The 10,326-nt window shown below is 34.7% G+C and overlaps 1 pseudogene; it reads right to left on the reverse strand.

The window, feature by feature from the left end:
• Nucleotides 1-622: 622 nt before the first annotated feature.
• Nucleotides 623-4,037, reverse strand: LOC132131004 (T-box transcription factor TBX3-like; annotated as a pseudogene).
• Between the last annotated feature and the right edge of the window lie 6,289 nt (nt 4,038-10,326).

Here is a 10,326-nt window from a genome sequence, read left to right on the forward strand (position 1 = left end):
AATTAGTATTTTCCCTTTACAATTATTAAATATTTATGGGATTAAAGTTCGCCATCAATTGTGTTGCAGATGTAGCCCATTAACGGGATAATTCATTTGATTTGAGCTCAGTTTTCCAGATTTTATACTAACATTACATTTTAGATAGTTTTGTGGATTTCAGTGTGTGTGTGTGTGTGTGTGTGTGTGTGTGTGTGTGTGTGTGTGTGTGTGTAAATTTTTAAATACTTTTAAAGCCCCCTTCCCGGGGTAAACTGTTTTAGCCGCAGATCTGGTTCCATGTTTCCTCATGTGACCTCTTGTGGTCAAATGATTATCATCTGCATCAATCAGGTGCAGATTTTGCCCGCATGAAAAAAGTTAGAAGTTCATAAAAATTCTTAAACGTCAAATACAAGTACTTAATGTAAAATATATATTATTTATTATAAACCTTAGGCTTAACTTTTAATTAATCGTCGGTAAAAATGGATCATGAGAAGTAGATTGAAACTGTATGGTAGGACTGTTAGATATTGCTTAAACATAGCCTAAAATACGATTAAATGAAATGTATATTAGTCATATGACTACTTTCGATGGTAAAAAAAAAAAAAAAAAACAGGGGGAAAACAAAGAAAAATGGTATGACATTTATTTAATGGTTGCTCTGCAACTTTATTTAGCTATTTTAAACATTCTTCACACTTTTACACAGCAGATTAAGACTAAAGAATAAATAGAATATATTAATTTTTAATCCAGATCTTCAGTTGATACATACCATAGACTTTAGATATAATGCACATCATTACAGCTGAATTTGTTGTTACTCCTGAACAGACATCTCTAGAGATCCCGGCGCGGTATGTTTTGATCCTCATTAGGATTTGATCTAAACTCAGTTGATACAGTAGTTGTAATACCAGCATGCTCATTTGTATCAATTTCACCATATGGTACAAATACTGTGGTTTGTGGCATTTTTTGGCCATGCACCCACATTGGCACAGAGTAAGGTCTGCATCTGGCCCGGTAGCCAATGTTGAAAATAAGGGGGCCTTGAACCTGATATGATACAGCAGAGGAGGTGGCAACAGATGTGGTCACGTAACTCTGTGGATATGATAATACATTTCCATGCGCTGAAACAAGCTCACCCTGAAAAAATCTGATAAAATCACTATTATTATTAGCATTTGATTTTATTATTTAGTTGTTTAAAAAAAAATACGTAAATTAAAGGCAATAAACCAACACATTTTGTTTTTATCACGTTTAATGTCTTTTTATATATATTTTTTAAAAACATTATTGCGTTTTCTTAATTCTTTTACAATAAATAATTGTATTTTTAGTAATATTCAACCAAATAGGTTTACATCATGAATTGTCAACCTACCTGAGAGGTTGTTCTGAACTGCTGAAAATCAGGCATGCCAATAAGTCTTTGTTGTAAGGATGAAGTGGTGTAACCTTGACCCTCCCCTTCATTTGACCTTATAGAAAACCAAGGATCAGTTGCTTCAGATGCCAAAAATGGAAGTGTCCCAACTAATTAAACTGGCATAAATTTTACAAGACATGTGAATTAATTAGGCCTGGAGTGGGGATGTAATAGTGCCGAGTGGGCGAACCCTTCTGAGAAACATCATCTGCAAACTTGTGTTGTTCAGCATGTTTTTTTGTCCAAGTGTTTTGTTAAATGTTCAGAACCCTCTTCACCATGCTTTTCTTTTGTGATGACCCTTATGTTCCTTTCTCCTTGTATCTCCTCTTTTGAATCATCCTTGGACTCTTGCACTGTTGTTGAGATTTCTGTGGAATTTTGCTCATCTTTAGAAACTGAATGCTTTCTATCTTCATTGCTTCCCTTCTCCTCTCCATATCCATCAATGTCTCTCTCATTTTTATCTGTAGAATAAATATCTCATAAATGTGTGTTTGGAATAGAAATAATAATATGAATTATAAATGAGATCACCAAATCATATCAATAAAAAATAATAATATCATAAGTATAAAAAATATATACATATTTCTTGAATTAAAGGATTTGATGAACTTTGATGAAAAGACGAGTCTTCTGTGAACACATTGGCTTTTTTCGGTGCCACATCACACCTCTGATGTAACATCTGTTTCCTAATTGTCGAAAAATACAAATGTCAGTGGATATTAATCTGATTCTTTTCAGACACACACTACTGTTCAAAAGACTACATTGAAAATCTGAGATCTAATTTAAAATCTAATTTAAACCTGGAAATAAAGTTTTTTTTTACACAAAATAGCATGATACAGTATAAATAAATATTTTAATTAAATTAGAAGACGTTTGCACTAATCAAATAATAAGTCAATTTGTGATATGATCATGTAAACTATTTTTTTCCAGAGGTCAGATTTGCTAAGTGCAATGGGCTCTTTTATACATTCTCAAATCATGCTGGAGAAAATGATAATCAGGTTTTACACAAATTTGTGTCCATGCAGTTTGTGCTGTTATTAAAGCAAAAGGGGCATAGTCAGAAATTAATATTGTTTAGTTCAACTTTTCACTTAAAAGTCTATGCAGATCATATAATTTGTTCTGAGAAAAAAAGATCGTTGCATTTTAGATGTGGGCTTTTAAACAGGACTGTAAAGGCATAAACCTGAAAAACAGAAATACCTTTTCTCTCGTCTCCCATTTCCGGTATCTCGGAATCCTTTGGCAAATGGGTTATTATCGATTTTCAGCTGAGTTATCTGTAAAGGTGTGGTAAACATGTTAATGATGATACCACATTTCAAGAGTGTTGTGAAAATTGTTCACAGATTTATTAACCTTTAAAGCATTTGTATCTGTCACCTTTTCGTTTTGGTATGCCGTCACAAGCTATAAATTCTGTCTCGGGAAACACGTAGGTTTTGAACGGTTTTGGTGACAGTAACCTAAGACAATTATTTTGAGGAGAAATTTACAATAAACCTCATTCATAAAAGATGAATCACATTAAATACTCACAAATCCATGTTTGTCAGATATATTGTTCGTCAATTTGAGCTTATGAAAGGTCACAGATTTGGACATCCATTGCTCCCCGGTAGCAGGACCTTCTGGGTGGATGTACATTCGTTTGGGCATTTCTGGATCGGCCTTTCGAGCCACCATCCAGCGAGAGTTGTGAAACTTATATCTGTAGTCATCGGCTGCAACTTTATCCATCAGCAGGATGTAGCCTACCTCGAATTCCTGTACAAGCCGCTGCAGCACACTTTGAATGCTGGAAACATGCGCCTCAAAGAAGCAAAACGCTTTCACTTGTTTACAAGTGTTCAAGTAAAAATACTTGGAGAAATAAATAGAATGAAGCTAATGCAGTCCAGTGCCCATTTTCAAAAGACGTGTCAAATCACCTTCTTACCTTCCAGACTTTGTTATGACCATCTCCGTGCCGCTTCTGTGAAACTGCCCCCACAGTTCCTTGCCTTCCAGGTGAACCACGGGTCATCCTCAGGTTCCAGTCCGGGGTCTCTCGTCTCCACAGAGAGGTGAGCGGGAGACGCGGCTTCTTTGAGTGCCAGACAAATCGAGTTATGGAGTACGTTCGCAAACTGCTGTTTCCCGTATCCAACCGGAAAAAACTGGGACTGCTGTCCAAGCATCGAGCTTACAGTGAGGTCCGTTGGACTGGCCGGTATTAAGTGGTGATACGCCATTCTCTCCACTTGTGCTGCTTGTGGGATTGTTTTATAACGTCATCATCAGTAATCACTTCATCCTCACAATGTATAACAACTCTCTGAGGTCTTCAGCATTCACTCCTAATGTGGAATCAAGCTAGTTTCAGTCAGAAGTTGTGGATGGTTTGTCAAAATGCTTCTCGCGTTTTTGAGTGAATCATCCATTCTCAGGCTTTCATGACTTTGTTCTTTTGAGTGAAGAACCCAACTGTAAAGACTGTAAAGTTGTTTTACAGGGGTCTCGTGCGCACAGATGATGAACCCCGGGGACCTTATCTCAAGACAGCATGATGGTTGTTGACGGGAAGGTTCAGTCAGGGCTTTCTTATTGGCTCCGTGGACCCATCCAAACCAATTGTGCTTCGCAAGGGCGTGGAAAATTCAGGCTTTATTCAAAAATGTACATGTATACAATTTATTAATTACAATTTGTAAGTGTAATTAATCTAATCTCTTTTTAGGACTGTCACATTAAATTACCCCTCCCAGTTATCGGGCGCCATTTTTAAGGCTGCTCATGCTGAAAATAGCAGCAACATTTTGTCACATTTAGCTTCAAACAATGTAAAAAAACTGGTATGAATTTTTTGACGGTCACTTTTTAGCACATTTACAACAATATTTGTCAACTTAGAGATATTTTAAATAGTTAAATATAAATATTAAATGTTAAACCTAAATGTTAAATCTAAATGCTAAATCTAAATCTAAATGTTAAATCTAAATCTAAATATAAAATCTAAATGTAAATATAAAATCTAAATGTTAAATATAAATCTAAATATAAATGTTAAATCTAAATGTTAAATATAAATGTTAAATCTAAATGTTAAATCTAAATGTTAAATATAAATCTAAATGTTAAATATAAATCTAAATGTTAAATATAAATGTTAAATATAAATCTAAATATAAATGTTAAATCTAAATGTTAAATATAAATGTTAAATCTAAATGTTAAATCTAAATGTTAAATATAAATCTAAATGTTAAATCTAAATGTTAAATATAAATCTAAATATAAATGTTAAATCTAAATGTTAAATATAAATCTAAATGTTAAATATAAATCTAAATGTTAAATATAAATCTAAATGTTAAATATAAATGTTAAATATAAATCTAAATATAAATGTTAAATCTAAATGTTAAATATAAATGTTAAATCTAAATGTTAAATCTAAATGTTAAATATAAATCTAAATGTTAAATCTAAATGTTAAATCTAAATCTAAATGTTGAATCTAAATGTTAAATCTAAATGTTAAATCTAAATCTAAATGTTGAATCTAAATGTTAAATCTAAATCTAAATGTTGAATCTAAATGTTTCTGTTGAAACTAAATATTTAGCTAATATGCAAATATAAAATGCCGGAAGTGCCAAAATAAAAGCTCGATGAGATCCGTGTGTGTTAATAGCATCGTGTTAAATAAGGAATGAATAAAAATCATCTCATCCGAGGAAATTGACTCTTGGACATGGATTATCGTGATAATGACTACCGTATTTTCCGGACTATAAATCGCACTTTTTTCATAGTTTGGCTGGTCCTGCGACTTATCAAAATTAATTTGAAATGAACCAAGAGAAAACATGACCGTCTACAGCCACGAGAGGGCGCTCTATGCTGCTCAATGCTCCTGTAGTTTTTATATTTTTAACTCCACTAATGTTTTTTTTTATATATAGAATTAGAAAACCCCAAATCGTTATCTCTATAATATTTTTTTCAATTATTTTATGTGATTTTTTTTTTTCTTGTATAGGATCTCATATGATGAACACGTTACATTTTTATTTACGGTTTTATGGCGTTATGGTTGTTATTGTTAAATACAACCGTCTTACCCTGATCTTTTATGTTATAAGTTTGGCAATAATAATAAAAAGAGGTACAGGTGCACTACCACTTCACAGCATCACTAACTCCACAGTCCAGTACAGTTTCTCTCAGCGACTCTGCAATGTCTGCACACGTCTAACAGCTGCTCGAAGATCTCACCTTTGGAGAAGACTGATGATTTTATACTCTAAAAATGTAAGTATTACTACTCAACAATGAAGATTACCCCATAATGAACTGCATCCTTTGCCCACACCAACACTTACATGCAATAATAATGATAAATGCCAATCAATAATTATATAAATTTTTTTCCTTAAAATTACATTTTAGTAAAAGAAGCAAAATGTATTTTCTGTCGTGACATAGCTATACATGAATATACACTAATGCAGTTGATGTGAATGCATCAGTTTTCAGTCAAGCAATTAATACACAAATAGATAAAATATTTATATTTTATTTACTGACAACAAGAAACATGTTTAAATGATTAAAAGAATGTATAAATGTTAGCATCACAATAAATGCATACATGTACAAGTAATCAACACATGAAACAAAAGCTTCATTCAAACTTACTATTCTAACAATCATGTATTTACAGATGGTGAACCCCACATCTTACTATCATCTCAACACAGCTGTTCTGATTCTGCTGCTGCGCTGTGCTTCACAGTCTCACTCTTCTCAACGGGGATGTCGTTGAGCAACAGGATGAGGAAGACCATGATGTCGGCTCTCTGAACCACACAACCTTGAAGCGAGAGCAAAAGAACACGTGCAGGACAATCTGACTGCTGCTGTGTCTGCTCCAAACAATCGTGTGCCTGCTCTCCACAAGCACCACTACCTTTAAAACATTTACACATAGTTTACAAGTACATTAATTAATTTATTACTTTTGTAGTGGGCTAAACCACTGAACTGGTTCAAAACCACCAGTATGTCTGTGAGCACGCCTCTTTTCTCCAGGTTGATCAGAGGATTGTAGCCCCTGTAATAAGAGCACTGTCAATGACTTCAGATAAAAGCTCCATCACATTTTTTGATGATGCTTTTTGAAGCTTCTGAAAGTCAGCCTTCATTGTATAAACAGAAACCAGCAGAACAAACTTTACCAAAATCAAATCCTCGGTGTCTTTCTGTCTTTCTCTAGATGCTCTAGCTGCTCTGGGGCCACCGATGAGGAAAAGACCACAGCAGCATCTGGTCCTGATGAGAGCTGGTGAGAGCTGGAGTGATGGAGCATCTCATCCATATCTCTGGACCATTTCCGGATGCTGCAGTGGACTTCTCCATCCTCAGTGCACACACCAGTCTGCAGACATTTTCATAACCTACACAAATACACACACACACAATACAAAAAGTAATTACTTTATGCTTTTGTTTCAGGTATTTCCTTTTTTCCCCTTTCCTTGCAGGTCCTGCTCCACCACAAAAGATCTGCAGCAAATGCACAGAAATCAACAATAAGAAAAGTGCTGTTATAACTCTTTGAAATTACACTAATTAAAATATTTCATTTATTTTTGTAGTGTACTTACACAAATCCTTTGATGGCAGCATTCCTTCATCAGTCTCTCTTCACCAGATAAACACACATGTGTCTCATCTGTCCCTGTAACATCCAGACAAGAGTCAGTCTCCTCTGTGATTTATCTGTGATATACTGCATCTGCATGTTGAGTTAGTAAATGATGTAACTCGCTTTTTATCCAACACAAATGTTCCTAAAATTATCAATATTGCAAATGGACAAATAAAATAGATAACCTGTGTTTAGTTACTGTATGTAGATTTGTTTGATTACATGACATATGTGACGGATGTTAATATTCATGAGTGAATATCCACTGAGAATACATGTATTTCACCAATAATCCTTCCTGTCAATTTTAGTTTATTTACTTTATATTACTGTGTCCAAGAAAAGGCTATAATTTGGTTTTTGACATCATTAGTATTCATTTGGTTAAAGAGTTTTGCGATCTTTTTTTGTTGACGTCGTGACGTCATTGCCGCTCACCTCGTGCTGCGTCCTCAGTCTGCTTTGAGCGCGCTGAGGAGAGGTAAGCAATTAGAGGTGCTCTTCTTATATAAAAGTATAAAAGTTATCCTAAATGTGATTAAGTTTATAATATGCTGTAATATTATTGTTAAGACTGTTATAAGTGTTGTAGGAAGTGTTTTATGAATGGATGGATAGGATTTGATAGTTTTATTACTGAGAACAGCAATTTGAGTATGTGTGTGCGTCAATAGAACACGGTGAATTTTACTGATTCATTTACTGGTATTTGATTTGAGTGAACACATTGTTGCTGTATTTTGTTTAATCCATCCAGGTATGTTTTATTTCTGTTAAATTTCCTAATGTATTCATTTTGTATCAGTTTGTTTCTTTACTAGTTTGTGATCGACTTAAAAAATAGCTGCAGGAGAATGTAATGTATGTTTGGTGTAAATGCTTGTGACAATTAATGTTGCCATTGTATGTAACATGTTTCACACACAGTATTTTTGATGTCATTATCATTGTGATGTGTGCTGAGTCTGCTTTGAGCGCGCTGAGGAGAGGTGATTGAATCACAGAGTGAACACATTGTTGCTGTATTTTGTTTAATCCATCCAGACTCCTTTGAGCATGCTGAGGAGAGTACCATCTACTTCCTCGATGAAAATAAATTCTCCATGAGCAGCAGTTCCAGTGTCCGGTGTCTTCTCTGAATAAACCAACACAACGCAGATCATAACAGTGGGCAGATTTAGGCCGGTTACACATACACTCATCTAAAGCAGTGTTGACAACAATGAGTGAACTCAGATGCCGGTTTCATGTCTGTTAAATGTGCTCACCTGCAATTCTTATCAAAGACTATCCTGTCAGATGATAGACATTTAGTAATAGTCTTCAAGATGTATATATGGTTTATGTAAATCCACTTTTGAGTCGTGTAATTAATGGAGCTCCCCTGTTAGTTATTCATTATAAAACGTGTTTTTACAGCACAATCACAAATATGCTGTATTATGTAAGTAACAAACAGGGTTTAGATTAAGCCAGGATCAGGCCATGGCTCGTTTAGTCTTGCCTGTTAAACCGGAGAATAGCGTCTTTACACCTTTTGCATATATGTTGCTGACTTTACACCTTAGATTTAATAGATTATTAACTCCAAAATCAATACCACTGTATGAAAATAACTTGTACTCTTAAATTTAAATAATTATTTCGTGAAAAAAATATATTCTCACTATTGTAACTCACAGCAAGCCGTCATATTCATAGACATGTATAGAAAGGCTAGATGGCTCAAGGCGGAGTCAGCTGTGTCGTCACTTGGCGGCCATCTTAGGTCAGGAGACTGCGCTGCTGCTAACTGCTGCTGTGGACGGAAGGTGAGTGACATACGCCAACTAAAATGCTCGTAACTTGCTGAATTCTTGACGGATTTACAAACGGTTTGGTTTATTACAAACCTTATTAACGTGGCTATGATTTGTGCTGATGCCGATGTTTAAATTGTAGCTTCACGTTTTGAGAAACGCTTAACATTGCAGCGTAGCTGTGTGTTTCATGGCTGCCCTCTACTCTAAAGTGATGCCACAGTCGACATTTTCAATTATTAACAGGTTTCCTGAGACCAACAACGTTTCTTGACAACCTAATCTTTTGTCTAAATGTCATTTTGTGGATGTGGTTGTATTTATTTGCTGGCTAGCAGTGAAGAGGTCGTAAGTTAGTCACCAAGCAATTGTAAATTGGTGGGAGAGGCAGGGTTAGTCTTTCGTTTCAACATAGCTTTGAGTTACACATGATTTCCAAGTGGTTTGGTTTCTTAAAAACATCTTTACATTTGGATTACTTTGTTGTTGTTTTTTTACAGAACTTCTGATTACGCTTGTGGAAAATGAGAGGAGGAGAGGGAGGGAGCTGTATTGATTATATTGTATTGATGGAAAGAGTTTTGTGTCTTTTTGTTTTTGTTTGTATATTTTGTATATTTTTTTTGTAAGTTTTTTCTAATTGTGTGCCTTTGGACCTAAGTAAAAAAACAAAGACCCATCTCTTTTCTCTTTATTTTACAGAATGGCAACTTGAGACAGATTTATATTATACATAAATTTACACATGTATTTAATAATGTAAATATTAGTAATAAACTAAATTGCACTATTTCATGTTTCATGTACCTTATAAATATTGACATCATTACTGTGTGTGTGTATGGGTATAGCTAGTACTTTACCTGTCTAGTCTACTTAATATACTATTTTCTTAATAATATTTCACAAGTATGCAGTTAAATAGCCACATCCCTGAAGTTTATGACACACCAAGCCGTTTGAAAATTGGTTGAAAATTGAGCAAAATATAGTTATTTCAGCACTACATGCACAATAGACTTTAATGTTATAACTGGACGAGCGGTCCTGTCCTAAGATGGCCGCCGTTCGACGTCGTCGGGTCCCATTGGCTCTCAGCGCCGGTAAGCTATCTAGCCTTTCTATACATGTCTATGGTTATATTCGTCTTCTTCCCAGTTTAACGGCGGTTGGCATCCAGCTTATTGGCGCAATACCGCCCTCTGTTCTGGAGTGTGGATCAGATAATAAAACTAAACGTACACATCACTCACATTGTTCCCTAATATGTACATACATTAGCGTACTCTTCAAATACAGTTTCTCCAAACGTGTTTATTACTTTAGGTAGTCATTATCAAGATAATCCATGTCCAAGAGTCAATTTCTTCGAATGAGAT

The sequence above is a fragment of the Carassius carassius genome, chromosome 4 (assembly GCF_963082965.1).
Source record: "Carassius carassius chromosome 4, fCarCar2.1, whole genome shotgun sequence".
Classification (NCBI taxonomy): domain Eukaryota; kingdom Metazoa; phylum Chordata; class Actinopteri; order Cypriniformes; family Cyprinidae; genus Carassius; species Carassius carassius.